This window comes from Psammomys obesus, unplaced genomic scaffold, assembly GCF_907164565.1.
Source record: "Psammomys obesus unplaced genomic scaffold, mPsaObe1.curated_primary_1811, whole genome shotgun sequence".
NCBI classification, from domain to species: domain Eukaryota; kingdom Metazoa; phylum Chordata; class Mammalia; order Rodentia; family Muridae; genus Psammomys; species Psammomys obesus.
Genome location: NW_026592118.1, coordinates 34277613 through 34301901, shown reverse-complemented (window position 1 = coordinate 34301901; position 24289 = coordinate 34277613). Strand labels below are relative to the sequence as shown.

The 24289-nt window shown below is 40.4% G+C and overlaps 1 pseudogene; it reads left to right on the top strand.

Annotated features, from left to right (window-relative positions):
* Window positions 1–72: 72 nt before the first annotated feature.
* Window positions 73–21447, top strand: LOC129681037 (60S ribosomal protein L12-like; annotated as a pseudogene).
* The last annotated feature ends 2842 nt before the right edge of the window (window positions 21448–24289 follow it).

Genomic DNA, 24289 nt, shown 5'->3' with positions numbered 1-24289 from the left:
TCACCACCCTGGGGGTGGGTCGGAGGTGTCAGCAGAGCCTCCTTGAGGACCACTAGATGATGAAAGACAAACATGGATTATTCACGAAAAGGTAAAAGACAGGACCACTTGGAAGAGAAAAATCTAGCACTGAAAAAAAAGCAAATGCTGGGTCGGGGAAACAGGATAGGGCAATGGGAAAGCAAGAATCCCGATTTACCTGTGAACTTCATAACTTCCTTTATGAAGTTCCGGTTACCACTGATCAGGCAAAATCTGAAAATTATTAGATGCACGATTCCAGAAATAAACGATTTATAAATTTTAATTTCTGAGTGAGATGAAAGTTTTCTGTCTGGTTCCTGTTTAGTCCAGCCCTGAACGTCACCCCACCTATAGTTCCAGTGTACCAAAGCCGCCCTGTGGGCTCTCAGATTTGTCTGTGCTCACCTTCCTGTAACCCTGATCTGGTAGCCTAATGCTACATCACAGCACCTTCGTCTCGTCTAATCGGGGAGGCATTCCATTGACAAATCCTCACGAAGGGTGAGTACAGTGCAAAGACTACGACAGAGATTCACATCTTACCGTAGTGTCATGGCCCTCCGTACCCTCCAACTCTGCATCTGCAGGTTCCATCAAAATGTTTTTAAAATTGGGTATGGTGCGCCAGGAGCCGTGGCGCATGCCTGTAACCCCAGCACTCAAGGAGGCAGAGGCAGGAGGATCTCTGTGAGTTGGAGGCCAGCTTGGTCTACAAAGTCCAAGATAGCCAGGGCTACACAGAGAAACACTGTCTCAAAAAAAAAAAAAAAAGTTGATTGTGGTGGTGTACATCTGTAATACCAACACTCTGAAGCAGAAGCGTTAAAGAACAGAGTTCAAAGCCAGACCTTGAGCTAGATTGGCTGCTCTCTCTCTTTCTTGCTCTCTCCTCTCTCTCGTCTGTCTGTCTCTCTCTCTATAGATACATCTTTATTTATTTATGTAATTTGTGTCTGTATGAAACGTGAACGTTTTTCCCTCTTGTCACGATTTACTAAACAATTCTTTACATAACATTTACATTGTGTACACGATTATAAGTAATTTAGAGACAAGGTTCAGAGAATATATATAGGCTATTTGCAAATATCACACCAACTAAGACAAAACATTTGAGTGTATGTTGATTTTAGTATCATTGGAGACTACAAAGGGACAACCATTTTTGTTATAACGATTATATAATATAATATTTTTGTTGCCTAATTTATAAATTAGACTCTGTTATAGGTATATATGCATAGGAAAAATACAGTATTTTCTGTGGTTAGTCTGAAACTAACCACAGCCTGAGGTGTGTACTGATGGACTTAACACACATCCGTCAAGGTTAAGGGGAAACTGACATGTGAATAAACCAAGGAGGCCAGGAGAGATTGAGAAGTCCTATTAAAAATGCATTGAACATTAGCTTGCTGCCTTTGCATAGGCTTTTTCATTATGGCAATTGTGGAGCCACTGATCGTTTTAACTGGGGTAGCGGTATAGCCAGTTTTTCCACAGAGAGCTGGAAGGGTAGAATAGCCAAGAAAAAGATGAAGACTCAAATTATCAGTGGTGTGGAGACAAGCGGGCTGGAGACAAAGCTTCATAATTGACCCAGCGAGTGATGAAGATGATGGGTTGTGGCTCCTGGAATGATGCTGCAACAGGACCTTCAGTTCTGACATGGAGATGCCCTCAGATGGCTGGCAGCCTCACGTCTTCATGCTTGGTTATGGGTATTCTTGCACTGATGGTAGTGACCAACCATCCTGATAAGAGGATTAGTTCGAGAAAAGTATTATATTTTTTACTCCTGCCATGTAAAGAACATGAACTATAATCACCTCAGCATGATCCTGCCCATCTGCTAGGTGGCTTTTGCCTAGGTCATATGTGCCCACATAAGACCAACCTCACATTTTTTATGGCTTTATCAACACCTGCTACATTTACTTTAAGGAAAACTCCGGCAATGAATGACTTGACTTTTCCTTTAGCCCCCCCCCCCCCATTCGTTCCTACCCCACCGCTCCTTCTCCAATCATTACTACACTTCTGGCTGGAAAACAGGAATATTTCTGCTCTTGGGAGACAGAAAACAACAGGGTTTTCTTTGCTCTCTGTTTCTACCAGTTGGGACCTTACATACTCAACTCACTGTTTTCCTCAAAGGCAGGATCCTTCTTGCTCTATCTAATCCCATTTTCTTATGTCTTCCTGGAATGTTTTCCACTCCATCTTTCATGCCGACTATGTTGTTTGCCAGAGTCAACAATGATAGTTACTCTGCTAGTTCCAATGACCAAGGCTCTCCCCTTGTGTATCATCCGCACTTGACTGCGTCTCTCTCTTGAAATGCTTTCTTCATGTGGCTCAGAATTATTATTCTCTTCTTGTTTGTTTTTGGTCCCTGTGAGTGACCCCTTCTTTGACAGGGCAAATGCACTGTTGCTTCTGTGCTCTGTGACAGCCTCTTCTCCCCAGCTGGAAAGTCTTTTAACTACGACTTATACTCACCTTAAATCAAGGCTGATTATTTATCAAAGACTGCATAAGACTGCTCGTCATGGCTCATTTACCTATAATTATCCTCTATTAAAGTTTTACAGTTCAACATGTTCAGTTTTCATTTTTTTCCGTTCTTCCCCTTCCTTTCTCATATTTCTTTCTTTCCTTTTTTTTTTTTTTTTCCCACATTCTTCGCTTTATTTGTTTGTTTGAGACAGGTACTGACCAGGCTGATCACAAACTCCTGATTCTTTCACCTCTACCTCCTGAGTGCTGGGATTACAGTCACATGCCACCACCTTTGGACCATCTCATCTATCACTTTAAAAGAGCACACCTGCCTCCAAGTTTTAGGAAGGCACTTGGTGACCTGGTTTTGGGGGGAAATAGATATCCTTCCATTTCCCTTCCAGCTAGATGCAGTCAGTCAGAAAGTTCTGAGCATTGAGATGTGAGTAAAACTTGCTCATAATCCTTCAAAGAAAAGCTTCTTTATGTCCACTGCCTGGAAAATGGCAACAACAAGTTAAATCAGAAATGGAGGCTATATATTAAAGGCAGCTCTTTAGCCTAAGTCCTAGCATAATTTTTGAAAGCTGAAGGCTCCTTCCTTGAATCACTCAAGGTTCCTGGAAGAATTACACAAGACAAAATCAACATCATTCTTAAAAAAAAAAAAAAAAGTCATATTTTCTGTTGTTCACCTGCTTTTCTTTTCTTTCTTTTCTTTTTTTTTTTCTTTTTTTTTTTTTTTTTTTTTTTTTTGGTGAGTGGTGGTTTAAGACAGTTTCTCTGTGTAGCCATGGCTGTCCTAAAACTTATTCTGTAGACCAGCTGGCCTTGAACTCACAGAGATGTGCCTGCCCAGCCCCCCACCAAGTGCTAAGATTAAAGGTGTGTGCCCATCTACACCCTTTATTGGACAGTATTTGAATAAATTGTATTTGAGACTTGGAAACAGATAATGTCATCGAATTCTGAAAGTCTTTTTGCTCCCATAACCTATTTCCTTGGTTTAGATATTTCTTCTCAGCCAGGCAATAATGTTTCCCAGTGACTTCTGCTCCCTTCTTCCTGCCATTTCATCTGTGTAGCCAAACTGCCTTTTAAAAAAAACCCTCAGGTAACCCTTTATTTAGATACTTTGTTCATTACGTAACTTTGCAGCCCAATCTCAAAAAGATTAATGTGATAATTAGGTTTGTCACCTAGACGAAAACTAGAGTCACCTGGGATGAGAGACCCTCAGTTGAGGAATTACCTCCCTCAGACTGGCCTGTAAGCAGGTCTGTGGAACATTTTCATAATTTCTAATTGATGCAGGTGAGCCCAATCAGCTCACCTTGAGTGAGCTCAGCTTGGGATGGGAAGGTGCCATCCCAAGACAGGTGGGCCTGGGCTGCATGAGAAAGGCAGCTGAACCAGCCAGGCCTGCAAATTAGTAATCAATCTTCCTCCAGGATCTGTTTCAGTTCCTGACTTCTCGCAGTGATGAACTGTGGCCTGAAAGTGTAAGGTGAAATAAACTCTTTTTTTTTTTCTACGTTGTGTGTGGTCGTGGCGTTGATCACAACAGAAAGCAAGCTAGGAGAGAAATAGGGGCCCGGAATGTGGGGAATGCAGGGAAGAGGATGAAACTGAGAATGTTGTTTTGGAAAATACCGTAAGAAAATTTGGAGCTTAAGGCTAGAAAAGCAACTGAGTGTTCAGAACTTAATGAGCAATTACTGTGGGGGGCATGGAAGATAAGAATGTTGATATAAGTCCACACAACCAAGGCGTGGCTTGTGAAGTGACAGAGGAAAGTCTGGGTATCCCTCAAGGACTCTCTTGGGGCCCTTTTGTGTGATACATTTGAATTAAGAATCTATGGAAGTGAACACTTCTGCGCTTTACTGAGACAACCTGTGCTGGTTAGCTAGAGCTGAAAAATCAGCTGTGATTAACATGAGACAAGCAGCATTAAAACAGTGAAATTGTCTAGGATATATTCCCTAATGTTCAGCACATAGAGACTGTGGCTGAAAGACCCAAGGCTGCATCACTAGCTGGCCCCTGAACTTGGTGATGTGTAGGAGTTTCCCACATGGTATTGGTTTTAAAAGTATGAAGGAATTGTGGAAATCAGCTGAGTCTTGGCAGCGTGACAGGGTTCAATGTCTCTCTGGAAAGAGGCCAGGGGGCCCTTTGTGAAGGTGCAACCTTAGTTGTGGTGGAAACTCCAGTTTTTTAGAGATGTCAGGCCCAGGAGATGACCGCCAAGGACAGTAGTAGGTATGGAGTGACACAAGACTGAGCTTAGTAGATAAGGTGTGTGTGCTGTGGATGGCAGAGACACAGAAGTCGAGTTACCCAAGCTCTTTGAAGCCCAGACGATTGTGAGTCTTAGGTGTGAGACACTAAGCTATTTATACTGTTGAAGTTTGGTTTTGCTTTGATCTGATTGTAGCTGTGGTCTGCTTCTTCCTTCCTGGAATAAGAAAGTATATAAATTATTTTGTATTTTATAAAGCCTACAGTTAAGAGACCTTAGACTTTAAACAGGCATTAAATTCTTAAAATGTTAGCATGTTTATATTCTGTAGGACTTTTAAAGTTATAGCATATTTAATAGTACGATGTTAAGGAGATCTTGGGAACAGACAGAAAGGAAAAGTTATGGTTGAATAGTAATGTATTTGTGTGTCAAGTTGACACAAAGCCAATTGTGCTGGCTAGCTTTTGTCAAACTTACATAAGCTAGAGTCATCTGGGAAAAGGGAGCCTTAATTGAGGAATTTTCTAGTTAAGAATTTGCCTGTGGGAGTGTCTGAAGAGAAGCGCCCCACAGAGTTCTCCTGACCTTTGCACACAGATCTGCAAGGTGACAATTATCTTTCTTCTCAGCACCTGGACGCTGCTCAGATTAGGAGGTAACACCACAACTAACTTAGTGGAGGGGGGGGGGCTAATTGCTTTGATGCATTTATGGGATGTCCCTTGTATGTGGGAATGATGGAGTTATATATCTCAGTAAATGTGCACTGTACTTTGAAAACAAGAACCGCCAGGTTCCTGTCCTCATTAAAAGTTATGGGTCTTGCTGAAAGTAAAGAGTTTGAACTCTGTTAAGACTACCATGATGTTTGGCTAGCCTGTTTGTTGAATAAATGCTTCTGAATATTTATACACACACACATGTATATATGTATATATATGTGTGTGTGTGTTTGTGTATGTATATATGAATGTATGCATGTATAAAGAATTGCCTGTGGAAATATCTGTGGAGCATTTTCTTAATTGCTAATTGATACAGGGGGCCCAACCTATTATGGGTGCTGTCATCACTAGGCAGGTGGACCTAGGATGTATCTGAGAGGTACATAAGATATGCAAACCTATTAGCATCATCCCTCCTTGATTTCTGCCTCAGTTTCCTCCCTCTACCTTCCTGCTTAGAGCTTCTGCCCTAATTTCCATCAGTGATGAACTATTACCTAGAGGTATAAAATAAAATAAGCTCTTTTCTTTCCAAGTTATTTTTCGATGTGGTGTTTATCAGAGCAATGGAAAGCAAACTAGGGTGGTTGACAAAAAAAAAAAAAAAAAATGACGATTTATTTATTTATTTTCAATGAATAAACTAGAATTACCTGGACCAAATAGACCCCAGAGCAATGACACATGCAGTCTTCTGTTGGTAGTAAAATAAAGAGTGAGAAATTATTCTAAAATAATACTAGAATGTAGACATTATCCAACTGAAGATGATGAGTTCAAAACCAGCATCATTTTAGGAAAAAGAATGATTAGGTCCCAGAACAGTGAAAACCTCTGAAGAACCAGAAGTTGTTGATGAAGTTACCCTTATTCTGGCCAGATTTATTTCTCACATTTCATTCCTTAACTCATCCTAATTCCAGCCTACTGGATTGTTTACATTTGCTTTCCCAGAGCACTTTCTCTAATGCCTTTGTTTCCCCTCTTCTTCTCTCTTCTCCCAACCCTCCTAGTCTTCTCACTTTCTTCTTCATCCCCCTTTTCCTCCTCCTCTCCTTCCTTTTCATCTTTATCTGTATCTGCTTTTTTAGAATGCCCTCCTTGACCATGATTGAGAAAAACTCAAGATCATCCATGCCTCAAGACATGTATTTTCAGCCCCTCTTTAAAATCTTTCACTCCTGGAAGTAATCGCTTCCCATGCCTTTATTTGCTGGACTTCCCTCAGACCTTGAGACTTTGTTTACAGAAACTGTTTTATGACGTTGCATTATTGTGGCTGTACTGAAATTTTTTTCAGGGTGGGATACATGCTATAATCAGCAATACTCCTCTCATTATTCATTGAATTAAAACAATGAATGGATATAAAAATGCACACAGACGACTATCTCTAATCCAAGTGGATTTATAAATATATTGTTAAAGTAATATTACAATTCAGATGTTTCTGCGATGCACAATTGCTTTTGTTTCTCTGTGTCTCTCAGGAATTGTTCACAGATCATTCATGTAACAGGATGTTACAAATGAGATTTTTGTCTTTGGTTCTGGCTCTAGCCCTAGTAGACTAACTGAACAACCCATGGTTCAATATGAGATGCCGCTGCCTATGCAGAGCTGAACAAGATTTTGCTACCTTAAGACCCAAACTCTCTTGAAGAATATGAGGAGTCTCTGAGAGACAATGTTTATAGAATTTAATTCTGTAGTTGAGGTCTGTGGGTGCTGTAGAAACTTGATTTGTAGATCTTGGAGAAGGTGCTGAGTAGGAAACAGGGTGAGCTGCTTTTAATATTTGTTTGTTTGTTTGTTTGTTTGTTTTTGAGACAGTGTTTTTCTGTGTAGCCTTGGCTGTCCTGGATTCACTTTATAGACCTGGTTGGCCTCAAACTCACAGAGATCCACCTGCCGTTGCATCCCTGAGTACTGGGATTATAGTTGTGCACCACTGTGCCTGGCTGGGTGAGCTGCTCTTAAAGAGGTTTGCCTTCAAAATTGTAGGAGAAGGCGTGGATCCAGCTAGTTTCAAGGTCCAGCAGGTAAGAGGTATGTGTTTTAAAAACAATGCTGGCTCCAACTCTTTATTAGAAACAGAGCATGCCCAAGCTTGTCCTGTCAACCAAATGGAACCACCAGCTGAGAGAGTCGGGCTGGTGGCATCAACAGAATTTTTTGGCAGGAGTAGAGCATCCCCAGGAGAGAGGTGTTGGAAGCATCCTTTTGAGGACAACATAGTATGTTAAGGAAATTTTATCTGATACCCAGCGAAAGGTGTTGCATTAAAGCCAGTATTAAGAGAACTCCAGGCAGAGAGTTCCACCAAAGCAGCCTTCAAGGAATACACAAGAGTGCTAGGACACTTTTTGAAATCAGAGCAAGGCATAACCAAGTCGGTGGTATGTGATGAGATGTCCCACACAGTATAGACATTTGAATGCTGGATCCCCCAGTTCCTGATGGTTCTGGGAGGCTGAGGAGGTATGGCCTTCTGAGGAGAAGTTTGTCACTGGGCATAAGCTTTCAGGTTTCAAAGGCCATTTGCTGCTCTAAGCTTGGGTGCTCTTCTTCCTGCTTGTGGTTTAAGATGTGAGCTCTCACCATGCTCCTCAAGCCTGTCTAAAGCCACATACCCCTGCCTGGATGGGGATCGACTCTTACTCCTTTGGAAATGTAAGTCCAAATTAGTTCTTCCTACTGTAGGTTGCCTTGGTCATTGTGTTTTATCACAGAAATGGAAAAACAAAACGCCAACTAACTAGTTCCCCCCCCCTTACTTTTGCCTGAAATAGCCTGACTTTGCTATACATAAGTTTGGGGAAGGCAGAAAGTCACAAAATGGGGAAACAAGGAAGTTTCAGTTGTCCCCCACCTCCCTGTTTTCACTTCAGGCTTTCAGCAAGAAGCAGCCTAAGATAAGGAAGGGAAAGCCTTCAACCTCCGTTCAGTCAATCACATGGCACAAACATTCTAATGATAAGAACAAAATGGTTTTATGATGAAATATGAAAGGAATCACTGTTCTGGCAAAGACTGCCCAATGGAGTATGAAAGTGGGGGAGCAAATTTATACTAAGATACAGTCAACGGGCTTCTACTCTTTAATGAAATAGTAGCACTGAGCTATAACCAAGAAGAAAAAAAAAAACCAATTTTTATGCAACTAAAATTTGCAGTGCTAGGGCTTGAACCCGGAGCTTTGTACATGCTAGGCAAGTGTTCTACCACTGAGCTGCATCTTCAGCTATAAAAATATGACTCTTCAGTCAATGCACTACCAATTATAAAATTTAATAATCAGTATACAAAATTTTCATCTACACTCAGATTGACTTGCATAAAATGTGTGATGTGATGTGAGGGGCCATTGGCCTCAATCCTAGTCATTGCAGGCCGGCATTGTCAGGTGGCAAGATTCTGCAAGAGAGAAACTTTCTCAGTGTGAAAGAGCACTGAGGATGATACTGTATGTCACAAGGAACACTTACCTGGCACGTCAATTATCATGGAATGGATGCTTGAGTTTAGACAAAAAAATAATTTCTCTAGAAAGTGGCTTTATTTTTTCTAATACAGAAAACAGGGTAGTTGTTTATTCAATTGTTTAAGAGTTAACATTTTAATCCATATCGGCCAAGGAGAGGCGTACTGCAATCATTTATCTGTAAGTATGGGAGAAAGAAATGTAGTGAGCATAAGTTGAAGAGCCCCAAGTGACTGAGTATAACTGCAAAGGGGTGAGCTATTTCTCAATGAAAGCTGACCAACAGTTTCCCATAGGCAACTGCAAGTATTCTTTAATACTATCTGGAACAGACTAAGTTCATATTTACAAAATAAATGTAGGGAGTTTGGTACATGAGCTTTAGTATGTAAATTAAATGTCATTTTTGACCCTACACATATGTAAGTTTTGCCCGCCTAATCGAAAATTTAGGGCATCCTCTGTTTGCATAGAAATATCTTGTTAATGCATATAAATAGTAAATGTGCTCTTATTAAGTACCTGTTTTATTGACAGAATTCTTCTCTCTTGTAGCTTTATGTGACTGTTTGGGAAGCAAGACTCTCATTTATGAGTCTATAAAGGATACGGATGTATCAGCAGCCGCTTTGATGTTACTGGATGTAAGTAAAGTCTACTCACAATATCCAGTAGACTCACACAGGTTTACTCATTCCAATAAAAACATTTGCTTCTGGTAGATTTTTGTGGTTGAAATTAACATGACTATGACTACTAGCTCTTTGAAATTTTGATTATTAAAAATAATTCCTTTGAAGATAAAGTTTTCTTTCATTTGTATTTACTTTACCAGGTAGAGTTTAGGAAATGGGCATACACAGCAGAATGAAACAATACACAGCTACTTTAAAACTATGTCTACATATACAGACAAGGAGATATGTGTTATGAATGATTGCCTAGAAAATTCTTCCTCTGGTTTTAGTGTTAAGTAAGAAATAGACTTTGCCGACATCTGTTGTACGTAATGGGATAGGTTCATTGTTCACCACTATTGCATACTTGTTCAGTTCTTTTGATTTACCTTATTTTTTATATTTTAGCTATGGCTTCCCACTGTAGCTTAAGCTGGCCTGGAAGTCATTCTGTCACACCGGCCTCTAGGTGATCTTGTGTCCTCAGCCTTCCCAGTGCTACTGTGCCTGGCAAATAGCAGATAATGCTGCATATGTCTATAAAGCACCCCTCCTTCCTTCTGTAAATTAGTCTATAGTGCAAATGAGGCCGTCAGCCATACTACTTCTAACAAGGATGGAAAGTTATCCACATATAAGTTGAGTAATTGCAAAACAGAGATCAATTAATCCCCAAGGTTTAAACTGTTTACTTTCTGTCCCTTTACGAAAAGCTTACCAACCTCTTTTCAACAAGATAATGTTTGGCCTTACTCACCCCTCATCAGAGAAGCTTCTTATTGGAGTAAATGAGAATTAATACAGATACCCACACCTGGACAATGTGCAGAGACTGAGAGACTTTGGAACACTTGGTCTCAAATGAGATGTCTTCATCAAACCCCTTCCCTCAAGGCTTCCAGTTCTACATAGAAGAGACGATGATGAATGATTCCAGGAAAACTGTCTTCCAGAAACAACAGGACAGAGGACAAACCATTCATCTGGCTAGTGTGGGATTAATAATGAACACAGGGTCCTGGGACTCTTGAGCTATAGATCACTTTTTTTTTTTTTGTAGGCTCATCCTGGCACTGAGTTGATATATATCTGGAGTTGTCGGTGGTGTTCTCCCATTTACAGAAAATGTGTTTGCATTCAGAGAAAAAAAGCAGAGCTCAGAAATGCATGGGGAGAATGTTCTAACTAGGCTGGCTATCAGGTTCACTTTTCCAGTGCATTGGTCCTTCAGAGAAACAGAATCCATGTTCAATCTAGACATGTAGCATCTCAAGCACATCTCTGTCCTCGCCAACCAGAACGTGAACGTTAGCAAATACTGTGGCCTGGTTTTTGCCTATCCTACTTGGAGCTGGACTTTTGTCACCAACATTGAAAGAGCATAATGTCTTCAAAGCTGAAAGTTCAGAAAGTCACTCAAAGTTGTGTTTTGTTAGATGCACTTGGTATACAGGATAGATTTTAGAAGACTTGTAGTGAAGGAAGATGAGGGACAAGCAATCAACTTACAAAATATGCCACCTCAGCTGGAGTCAGAAACCAGAAACTGTGCTCTTGACCAGAATTTCTGTGTGCTTGGAGATATCTAGTGAGTGGATTGGGCGGCCTAACAGTAGTTCTCAGACTCAAAAGCATTTCAGCCTGTCATACAGGGAATATGGAAAAAAACAAAACAAAACTGTGATTGTGTGTGTATGTCTCTCTCTCTCTCTCTCTGTGTATGTGTGTGTGTGAGAGAGAGAAAGTGTGTGTAGACAAGGAAGTCCTTTCTAGGACAAGAAATATGAATGTAGAGAGCGTTGTGTTCCATGACAGGATCTGCAGGATTAGCATCTAAGTATTCTCTGTAAAAAGAAACTGTGAGAGCAAAGGTTCCATGGTGTGAAGAGAACTTTTGAGCTACGACGCAGAAACATGAAAGTTGGTCAGAAAGTAGAGAACAAAAAGTAAATAAATCCAAGTGCTGGTAGATTATGTGCGCTCTCAGGGGCAGATGTGACAGATTTTTGTAACTTAGTTCAAGCTAGCCATCTGAATAGGGAACTTCCATTGAAAAACACACCTCCCTAAGATTGGCCTGTAGGCAAGCTTATGAGGGCATTTTATTAATTAATGATTGATGTGGGAACCCCCAGTACACTGAGAGCTGTGCCACTCCTTGGCAGTCGGTCCTTGGGTATGTTAGAAAACAGGCTGAGCAAGCCGTTGGAAGAAAGCCAGGAAACGGCCTTGTTCCAGGGCTTCTGATTCAGTTTCTGCCTCCAGGTTCCTGCATTAAGTTTCCCCTCTTGGCCTCCTTTAACAGACTCTGGCACAGGATATGTAAGTCAAACAAACCCTTTCTTCCTTCAGTTGCATTTGGTCATGATCATTATCATTGCATTAGAAACCTAGCTAAGCCAGCAACGACCCTGCTCCCTTTGCTCCTATAACTCTTTCATGTTACCCTGGGTCGGCAATTATTTTATAGATCTTTTGTTTATCTATTTATTGTTTTAAATTTTGTTATGAAAATTTCAAACACATAGAAAAATAGAATAACACAGGATAATGACACACACTACCCATATTTTGAATTCCATAATTGACGTTTGACATACCTTTAGTGTATTTGTTCTAACACACACACACACAGAGAGAGAGAGAGAGAGAGAGAGAGAGAGAGAGCACTCTTTTATTTTTTAAGATGCATTTAAAACCGGGCAGGAGTTGTACACACCTGCTATCCCAGCACTCAGGATGCAGAGGCAGACAGATTTCTGAGTTTGAGGCCAGCCTGATTTACAGAGTGAGTTCCAGGGTGAGTTCCAGGGCAGACAGGGAGACCCTGTCTCAAAAACATCCACCCACCCAAAAAAAAAAAGATGCCTTTCAAAGAAACTTGCAGACAACAATAATCTTTATTTAAGAAAATAAACCTTATTATTTTAAAAACACTTTCCAATAAATAAAACACTCATACATTCAAATTAACCAGACTCGAAATCTACACAACTCATTGAACGTCTATAGACTTAGAATAGTCATTTGGAAGGGTACTTGTGAAGCTTCACATTAAGTTTTATACTTTAAATACTGAATATATTTTGTTCATTTATCCACCACCCAAAACAAAACAAAACAAAAATCAAGACAGAATTAGAACTAGAAAAACTGGTGGTTTGAATGAGAATGGCTCCCACAGGCACTATTAGGACTTGTGGCCTTGTTGGAGTAGGTGGGGCCTTGTTGGAGGAAGTGTGTCATTGGGAGTGGGCCTTGAGGTCTAATGCTCAATTGAGGCCCAGTGTTTCTCTCCCTCTTCTTGCTGCCTGTCAATCCAGATGCAGAACTCTCAGCTACCTCTCCAGCCCCATGACTACCTATGCACTGCCATGCTACCTGCCATGATGGTAACAGACTAAACCTCTGAACTATAAGCCAGCCCAGTTAAATGTTTTCCTTGGTAAGAGTTGCCATAGTCATGGTGTCTTTTCACAACAATAGAAACCCTAAGACAAACTGTTATCTTCATATCCTCTTTCATTACTTATATCTATTACCTGCATGCGGTTCCTCCGTATCCCCTTCCTAATCTCTTTTTTTCAAATTATCCTGCACTTGCATGTACATTTCTTACACACACACACACACACACACACATTATTGACTAAATTCTGCATATGAGAATGGACATGAGGTTTATTTCTTTATGAGATTGTGCAAACTCACTTAATATCATACATTCTAAGTCCACCCATTTTCCTGCAATTTTTTAAACAATTTTTTAAATCTCTGTGGTAGGGTTGGTGTTCTCTGGGTATATACCCAGGAATGAAATAGCTGGATCATATTGCAGTCCTATTTTTAATTTTTTGAAAAATATCCAAACTGAATTCCACAATCACCGTATTCCTTTGCACTCCCACCAATGGTGAGTAACAGTTCATTTTTCTTCATTCCTCTCCAACATTCATTGTCAGATTTCTTGGTAGCCATTCTGACATGGGTGAGGTGGCACCTTAAAGTATTTTAATTTACATTTCCCTGATGGCGAGAGATATTGAACACTGTTTAAAATAGTCATTGCCCATTTGTATTTCTTTTTTAAAAGCTCTCTGTTAAGTTCATTTGCCCATTTGTTGATTGGCAATTTTATTCTCTTGTATTTATTTATTTTTTTTTTGCAAATCTTTATAAATTCTTGTCATTAGCAATTTCTCTGAAGTGTAGCTGGTAAAGATTTTCTCCCATGCTGTGAGGTGTCTGTTAAGACTACTTATTATTTGCTTTGCTGTACAGAAGCTTCTTGTTTTGTACTCCTGTCTTCTAATACTTCTTAGGTTTAGTTCTTGTGGTATTGGCGTTCTAGACCTGATAAGCTAGGGTCAGATGGAAGGGAGGAGGACTTCCCCTATCAGTGGACTTAGAGAGGGGCATGGGAGGAGATGAGGGAGAGAGGGTGGGGTTGGAAGGAAATGAGGGAGGTGGCTACAGCTGGGATGCAAATCGAATAAAATGTAATTAATGTAAAAAAATAAAATTTAATAAAAAAATTTCTTGAAAGGCATTTTTGGCTTTCCGCTTAGAGGAAGCTACGGTGTATCTTTCTTTGTTGTCCTGAATCCGGTTCCTCTGACACCAGCTGCCTCCGCCATGCCGCCAAGTTTGACCCCAAAGAGATCAGGTCTTGAACTTGAGGTGCACCAGAGTCCAGGTGGGCGCCACATCCGCATTGGCCCCTGAGATCGGTTCCCTGGGTCTGTCTCCAAAAAAGTTTGGTAATGGCGTTGCCAAGGCTACCAGTGAAAGGTCTGAAGGTCTGAAACTGACCATCCAGGACAGGCCCAGATTGAGGTGCTGCCGTCTGACTTCCCCTGTTCGTCAATGCCCTCAAGGAGCCACCTAGAGACAGAAAGAAGCAGAAAATGATTAAACAGTGGAAAAAGCACTGAGATGGGATTGTCAGCATTGCCAGGCCGATGTGACACCGGTCTTTAGCCAGAGAACTTTCTGGAACACTATTAAGGAGATCCTGCATACTGCAATGTGGACGGCGCCACCCTCATGCCATCATAGATGATCAACAGTGGTGCAATAGGATACCCAGCTAGTGAAGAAACAACAAGAAAATATTTCAATAAAAGACAATCTGATAATTTATTTTTTTTTTCTTGAGGGACATTCTGTGCATTTTCTTCTGGAAGTTTCAGATTTAAGTTAAGACTTAGATTCATTTTGAATTGATTTTTGTACAAGGTGAGAGATACAAACTAACTTCGTTCATCTGCAGGTGGAAATCTGGGTGGTCTTACCCTCTAGACATTTCAGTAATTCTGAATTCAAATTTCATTACTTCTCAAAAACTGTTTGGATTACGTGGTAAAGTTTAAGGGCATGAGATGCCAATTATAAATCACTGTATATGGAATTCATACATGTATTGAATTATCACACAGTATCCCATAAATATGTGCATAAAACATGAAATGTTTCTCTATATAAACATTTTTGGTAAAATTTGCCATTACCTATTAAATTAAGAATATTATTTTCTATGTTCGTGCTTTTGGCTTGTAATATACGTCTGTGCAGTATTATGTACCTTGTGCCATCGAGGCTAGAAGACAGTGTCAGATACCCTGGAATTGGAGTTAGAGCAGTTGTGAGCTGCCTTGTGGAAGTCCTCTGGAAGAGCAGCCAATGTTCTAACCACTGAGTCATCTCTACAGCCCCTTCCCATTGCCTTTTTGCCTGCCTATTTCTTATACTAGGTTACTACAGCTTTGTTATTTGTTTTTTTAAATCTATGCCTTACATAGCAGGAAGCAAGTTAATTTACGTGAATTTTGAATTTCACCAGGTGTTTACTAGCCAGCTTCATTGGCCAGCTTCTCTATTCATAGGGAAGAGTAGCTTCTCTATTCGTTTAGAAAAGGCCATTTTTTTTTGGTTCAGCTCTTCATTCTTCTATTAGAATTTGTGGGGCTGGAGCGATGGTTCAGCAGTGAAGGTCATTGGCTGCTATTACAGAGGACCTGGTTCCAATCCCACCCCCATATGGCAGCTCACCACTGTCTGTAACTCCAGGGGATCGGACACCTTCACACAGACATGCGTGCAGGCAAAACACCAATGCACATAACATAAAAGCGAAGAAATAATTTTTTATAAGTGAAAATTTATAGAAGCCCGTTTCTGGCCCCATAGGCAGTGCACGGTTTTAATCGTCAACAGCTGGTTCATACTTTCTACAAAGTTCCACAAGGTGGCACCCAAATATCTTTTTTCAAACAGTAATGCCTAAGAGCCCTGGGTGGTCCTGGCTAATTTGTGTCAGTGTTTGGCATTTCTGAATTTGAGTGAATAACAAAACATGCAATTTGTAAATAAAAATCACTTATATTAAATGTTACATATGCATGGTTTTCTAATCTATGGTTCTGAATATAATCAATGAGTAATTATAGCAGGTAACTTTAGTAGGTAGTTTAATATTATTATAAGTTTTCATAACCCCAAATAGTAAAATAAGAATTTGCTTTAAATTTATTTTACTGTGAGCTTTACCTACAGCTGATTTATCATTCACACAGAATTTAAAAGACTAGAAGAAGTAAACTATTATATTGGAAGAATTACATTTAATAATGACTTAAAAATGACTCTATGACCTTAATCTGGGACAATACTATGTAAAACAATATGTGATGGGCTGACACAGTGGGGGACAATGAGCTATGTGGTGCTCTTAAAACATTTTTGTCCAGAAATTTAAAAATTATTAAATTAAAAAATCTGATTTGGAATCTTCTTTTGAATCTTAAATACACTGACCTGTTTCTTGAATTTCTTGTTTGTGTTATCACTGAGCCCTAACTGTATGGCTGGCTCTTAATATTGTGTTATCACTGAGCCCTAACTGTATGGCTGGCATCAATAACATGAACTGCAGATACTATCATCAGTATCAAAGCTCCAGCTACTGGGATACAACTGCCCAAACGTGGAATTTTTCAGCCAGTACAAAGTTCTAAGATGGAGCATTCACACCTTTGATGGTCAAGCACTAAGATTTACACAGTGACTAGTGAGACTCAGAGCATATTAGAATTTGGCCCATGGTGACTTTTTCTGAGCCTCTAAAGTTAACTCTAATTTTCCAAATGTAAATTTCTTGCTATGCAGTCTACCTCTCCTCTGGCTCTGCCATAAGCCTGGATAGTGTAAAAACCTGCAAGCCTTGGGAGTGTTGGGGAACCCGGAGAGGTAGCTAGTGGCTCCATAAAGAGCTGACCTTTATTTTCTCTCTGGCTTATCCTTTTTCTGGCTTTATTCCCTATTTTATCAACTTTGAAATGGGAAAAAAAATACTAACTGTGCTCTGTTTAGACACTCTATCTTGAGGTTTGATACTGCTGTTTGCCTCAGTATAAGAGAAGTTTAAATGCCTTGTACTGGGAAATTAAAGAATTCCTCAATATATACTACAAACAACACTGATGCCAGAAAGTAAAACCAACTAATCGAAAACTAACAAAAATATTTTCTCCATTAAAAGCAGGATTTAGGACTAAGGATAGAGCTTGCAACACAGATGAAGGGATGAATTCAAATTCCCAGCAACTGCAGGAAAGCCAGCGTCAGAAGAGGAGAACCAACACCCAAGGTACTTCTTACATCTACATGTGCACGGTAGTGTGGATGTGCGTGCATTCCCACACAAGAACACAAGCATGCACACATGCATACCATACACATCCGTGTACTCAGAGGCGGTTATTTTCTTAAAGCAGGAGTCAATCATTGTTATTAAGAGATCTGATCTTCTTTCAATGGGTGTTGGGAGAAAAAGTTAAATTAAGTGAAGAGAATAATCAAATTAAAACCGAACTTTCTTTTTTTAATGTAATTTTTTATTTATTACAGTTTCTTCACTTTATATCCCAGCTGTAGACCCACCCTTATTCCCTCACAATCCTGCCCTCCCTTCCTCCCTCCTTCATCTCCGATCAGACCCCTTCCCCAGTCCACTGATAGTGGAGGTCCTCCTCCCCTTCCGTCTGACCCTAGCCTATCAGGTCTCATCAGGATTGGCTGCATTGTCTTCCTCTGTGGCATGGTCAGGCTCCTCCCCCATCAGGGAGAGGTGATTAAAGAGCCAGACACTGAATTCATGTCAGAGACAGCCCCTGTTCCCCTTATTAGGGAGCCCATTTTGAGACTGAGCTGCCATGGGCTACCTTTGTGCAGGGGTCCAGGTTATCTCCATGAATGGACCTTGGTTGTAGTATCAGTCTCAGAAAAGACCCCTAGGCCCTGATTTTTTGGTTCGGTTCTCCTTGTGGAGAGAGGTCCAGACCCTTCCAGGTCTTTCTATCTCCCCCTTCCTTCATATGATTCCCTGCACTCTCCCCAAAGTTTGGCTATGAGTAGAGTCTTTCAGAGGCATTATGTGGTAGGCTCCTGTCTTGTTCCTTATTTTCACCTTCTTCTGATGTCTATCCCATTTGCCTTTCTGAATGAATATTGAGCATTTTACCCAGGGTCCTCCTTCTTGCTTAGCTTTTTTAGATGTACAGATTTTAGTATGATTATCCTATATTATATGTCTAATATCCACTTATAAGTGAGTATATACCATGTATGTCTTCCTGTTTCTGGGTTACCTCACTCAGGATGATCTTTTCTAGATTCCACCATTTGCTTGCAAATTTTATGATTTCCTCATTTTTTTCTTTATTAATTACACTTTATTCATTTTGTATCCCCCCTGTGGTTTCCTCCCTCCTCCCGTCCCAAGCCCGCCCTTCCTCCACCCTCTGCATTTTTAATTGCTGAGTAGTATTCCATTGTGTAAATGTACCACAATTTCTGTATCCATTTCTCATTTGAGGGACATCTGGGTTGTTTCCAGGTTCTGGCTATTACGAATAAAGCTGCTATAAACATGGTTGAACAAATGTCCTTGTTGTATACTTGAGCATGTTTTGGATATATGTCTAGGAGTGGTATAGCTGGGTCTTGAGGAAACACTATTCCTAATTGTCTGAGAAAGCACCAGATTGATCTCCAAAGTGGTTGTACAAGTTTACATTCCCACCAGCAATGGAGGAGGGTTCTCCTTTCTCCACATCCTCTCCAGCATGTGTTGTCACTTGAATTTTTGATCTTAGCCATTCTGATAAGTTGAAATCTCAGGGTCATTTTGATTTGCATTTCCTTGATGACTAAGGAGCATTTCTTTAAGTGTTTCCTTGCCATTCAATAGTCCTCTATTGAGAATTCTCTGTTTAGCTCCATACCCCATTTTTTAATTGGATTACTTGATTTGTTGCTTTTAAACTTCTTGAGTTCTTTATATATTCTGGATATTAGCCTTCTGTCAGATATAGGGTTTGTGAAGATCCTTTCCTAGTCTGCAGGCTGTTGTTTTGTTCTGAGGACAGTGTCCTTTGCTTTACAGAAACTTTTCAGTTTCATGAGGTCCCATTTATTGATTGTTGCTCTTAGAGCCTGTGCTGTTGTTGTTCTGCTCAGGAAGTTATCTCCTGTGCCAATGAGCTCACTGTTCTTCCCCACTTTTTCTTCTAACAGATTTAGTATGTCTGGTTTTATGTTGAGGTCTTTGATCCACTTGGACTTTAGTTTTGTGCAGAGTGATAAGTATGGATCTATTTGCATTTTTCTACATGTAGATATAAAAAAACTGAACTTTCAAACCTAAGATTTATACAGATTTCTTTTTTGGTATTTATTTTAAAAGAAAATAGCCCATTTTTTTCTAAATAACATTCTAATATTTTGATTTGAGGCAGTTGCTTCAGTAAGGAAGAAACAACATGGAAGAAAAAAGCATAAAAAGAGACATTGTAGTAGTGGGAATTTATGCTGTCACTTTGCTCTTAGAGACAATGTGTGTTGCATATGTGACAATTACTCAAGCTGAGGACTGAATGCTAGAAGATGAAGGGAGATATATTAGGGAGTAATGATATAAGAAAACAATCACTTCAAATTGCTGCACATCTAAGTTACGACAAAAGGAAAGTTTCTAAAATAATAATAGCAATAGCAAAAAATAAATTAGAGAGTAAGAAATAAGGTTAACTCATTCAGAATTTAGTGAGGAAGTTGGGACCAGAATCTGCCGTTCCAGACTTAGGCAATGACTCATTTCCCAAGCTTCATTGCCAATGATGATTTTCGTTTCCTTTTTATCTTTGAAGGATTTTAATTTTTCTCTTTGCCGATGAATAGGACCAATATTTTCTTGATTTCCTCCAACTTACTGCAGAAGGGCATGAGAAAATGTCCAAGCTATATTCTCGGGGCCCAGAAGTGTAATGAGTCCTGGAAGCTTCAGAGCTTTGGATCAGTTGTTAGAAGTTTGGCCATACCAAGTTTCATACTGGGAAAGATGAGCAAGGGACTTCTAACAGCCACATTTCTAAAGTGCTTAGGAAGCTCGCTGCCTTGTCCCTTCTCAGTCACAGCTGCTGGTGGTCCTTGACACACTGGCTCAGCAGCGCAGAGGGCAGCTCAAACCGAGAGAAGTTTGTGCAACATCTGTGCCATGCCGCAGTCTTCCCCAGACATATCCTTTTGGTACAGCTGTCAGCTGATTTGTGAGCAGTTTTTTATATGTTTTTATTACTCACACAGATTAATTTCCTGGGGTACGTGAGGCAGCAACCTGACTTCCTCTGATGTGCCATTTCCTATGCCTTGTCTTCTGTATGTCATGTAAAGGTGAAAAGCACTTGATTTTACTCGAAGATTGCACAGTTACTTAAAAGCCCCAGGAATTTCTTTTTTCTTTTTTTTGGGGGGTGGTGGTGGTGGTGGTGGATTTCTTAAAAAGCTGCTTTGTGAGCATGTGGCGATAAAAACACTAAAATTCACATGGAAGCTTCATTTGATGGGATAGCTGTTAGACGTGATTTTGTGATGTAAATATGTGGTATGCATGTGTGGTATGTGTACAGTATACACATGTGTATGATTCATGCACATATGTGTGATATGCATGTGGCATGTGCTTGTGTATGTTTGCATTGTGTATGTGAGTATGGTATATGTGTATGAAGTATGAAGCAGTGTATGTGTTATATGCGTGTTGTGGGCATGTTTATGTATGTAGTGTATGTGTGTGTGTGTGTTTGTGTGTGTTATATGTGTATGAAGGATGGGGGTGGTTTATGCATGGGGAATGTGCCAGTACATGAGTGTGAAATCCGGAAGAGGATGCTGGGCTCCTGCACTGTCACCACTCATATTGTTCTTCTGAGCCAGGGTTTCTCACTGAACCTGGAGATAGCCTATCAGCCAACAAGCCCCAGTGACCCTCTGTCTTTGCTCCCCAATGTGTTGGGTTTACATGGCTGGCTTTTTCACATGTGTGGTGAGGATTTGAACTCACATCTTCTTGCTTATGCAACAAGTACTTTAATCCACCCCCCAGCCACTGTTGTGACATTCTCTAAATTTAGTATGATAGTAGGAAGGTTACCGAATTTTTTTGTCTCAGTGTCTACAAAACTTGAATTGTTTTTCTCCTGTTTTCTTGCGTGTACATATATGTACATATTCACATGCACATGCAGGCAGCCATGCATGTGGAGGCCAAGGGTCTGTGTTGGATGACTTTCCCAGTTGTGTTCTATTTTAGCTTTTGAAGCAAGGACTCTCTACACCTGGAGCTTCCTGATTGGCCACATTAGTTGGCTAGTGAGTCCTAAGAATCCTCCTGCTTCCACTGGTCCAGGGCTGATCGTACAGGCATGGGATGATGTGTCTTTTACATAGGCCCAAGGAGATGGACTTCAGATCCACACTTTCTTTACTCACTAAGCTGTCTCCCCAATCCTCTTTATTTTCTTAGAGGACATTACTTCCTGTTCATCTAAAATTATTTTTAACAAAAAACGTAATTGCAGATTCACAGGCAATTCTAAAGTAGTAGTGATAGTAATAATAATAATAATAATAATAATAATAATAATAATAATAATAATAATGCAGAACAATGCAATATGTTCTTAACTCAACCTCCCAGAATCAGCTGAATCACCTACAGTGTCACAGGGAAGGTGTTGACATTGATAGTCACCTTTCTGTCACCACAAAGGTAACTCTGTTGTTATGTATAAACAGGTAGACTCTCTTACTTCTCCCCGCACTGGCTCTTGAGACTCCCTGCTCACCACTACCTCACCGATCACTCTCTGCTTCCATGACTTTAGAATGTGTGCGAAGCACTCAGTACCGTGACTGACACCTGCTTGGTGATCCTGAAACAGGTTAGTATGGTTGTAATAAGGAGATCAATAATGTTAAAAATGCCATTCCAAGGAAAGTAATTATGGGGCCTGCTTTTCTAACGCAATGTGGCTCAGAAGGTAAAGAGCCTTTGAAGCCTAATCCTGACACCTGAGTTTTACCCTTAGAACCCATGTAAAGGTAGGAGAGAACAGATTGTGCATTATTTTCTGACCTCCACACATATACTGTGGCATACACACCACATCATCATGCATAGACACACACACAAATAATAAATAAAATCAATAAGAAAGCTAATTTTAAGTAATTAAACAATATACATATGCATATACATACGCATCCCCGTCCTCTAAAATCATGCTGTTATGGCTCTCAGAGGAATCTATCATTTATAGAGTTATAAGGTTAATTCACCATGGACTGAGTCTGCAAGTCAGAAAAAAAAAAAAAAAAAGACAGGGGGACAGCTTCAAAGACCTTCGAAGATGTCTAGGAAAGACATCTTAGAATATCGACCACTATAAAACTGTAAGAACAAACCCAAGTTCTTTGCCAGCCATTTGGGAAGGCCACTGACTTGAAGGCATCTCTTGGGCAAGGAAAGAGTTCTATTAGGAAAGCCAGCAATCCAGAGATGGGGGCTAACACTAGCAAAAATTCGTTTTTCTTAGGGCCTGAGAGTGCAAGGCTCAGATAGAAATGTTAGGGAGGTATATTAGTCAGGTGGGTATCAGGATGGTTACAAATTTAAGCAATCTGCTTTACTAATGCACAGACTGCTGTGTCCTGGTGGGGTTACTAGATGCCCTGGCTTCTTTAATTGTGAAGAAAAGTTAATTATTAGGAAGTGTTGTGCCAGCTGAGTATAGTGGCACACACTTTTAATCCCAGAAACTAAGGAGGCAGGAGCAGGCAGATCTCTGAGTTTGGAGCCAGCCCCGTCTCCATAGTGAGTTCCAGGATAACCAGAGCTACAAAATGAGACCCTGTCTTGGGGTGGGGGGGTGGGGGGAGAAAAGCCCATGGCTTTTCAGTTCTTGTTAGCCACAGGTAATACTGAACTTAGTCATCTAAAAGGTACCTTTTGGTTTTGTTTTTCAAGACAGGGTTTCTGTTTATACTTGGCTGTCCTCGAATGCACTCAGTGGACCAGGCTGGCCTCAACCTCACAGATCCCTCTGCTTCCAGAGTGCTAGGATTAAATATGTGTGTCATTCTGGGCTCTAAAAGGTATCTTTAATCTGAGAACAGGGAAAGAATGGTCCCCTGGTGAAGTGGAAAGGCAATGGTCACTAGAAAAGGTAGTGAAATGCAGCTTTTCATAGGACATCGACAACCTGGTAGGTGGCTTTAATCAGTGGTGACACCTCTGGTATTGTCCCCTCCAGCACCTTCAGTCATTGAGAGACTAACAACAGTCCTCAGCTCTGTGTCACCAAAGTTCCTGATTGTTAAAACCAGCTAAAAGCAAGCAGAGCTGGAGACCTTATTTTGGTTTTCCTGTGGTTACAGTTACAGTTAGAAAAACATCTTAACAAATAAATCTCTGCTTCTTTTTCTAGATGGGAGAGCAAGGCCCTCATAGACATTAAGGACAGAACCAGAACACAGCTAAGACTATATATTACTTTAACTTTATATTATAAAAATTTTCCTAGAATCAGAAGTAGAAAGACTAGAATAACTAATTTCTACATCCTCATCATTCAACTTCAAGAATTATTAATTTATTCATTTTCTTAAAAATTGTTTTGAAACTGAGTCTGATGTGATTTATATGCCCCCACAGGTGTTATTCTTTTATTCAGGAATTTTTGTATTGATTTATTATTTATTACAATGTATTCACTTTGTATTTCAGCCGTAGCTCCCTCCCTCATCTCCTTCCAGTCTCACCCTTCCTCCCTCTTCTTCCCCTATGTCCCTCCCCTAGTCCACTGATAGGGGAGTTCCTCCTCCTCTACTATCTGACCCTAGCTTATCAGTCTCACCAGGACTGGCTGCATCCTCTTCCTCTGTGGCCTGGCAAGGCTGCACTTCCCCACAAGGAGGGAGGGGATGGTCAAAGAGCAGGCCACTGAGTCCATGTTGGAGACAGCCCCTACTCCCCTTGCTAGGAAACCCACATGGAGACTGAGCTGCCAATGGGCTACATCTGAGCAGGGGTTCTATGTCCTCTTCATGCATGGTGCTTGGTTGATTCATCAGTCTCTGCAGGACCCCATGAGTCCACAGTTGTTTTTTTTTTTTTTTTTGGCTCTGTTTGTCTCCTTGTGGAGCTCCTGTCCGCTTTAGGTTTTTCTTTCTTCTTCTTCTTCTTCTTCTTCTTCTTCTTCTTCTTCTTCTTCTTCTTCTTCTTCTTCTT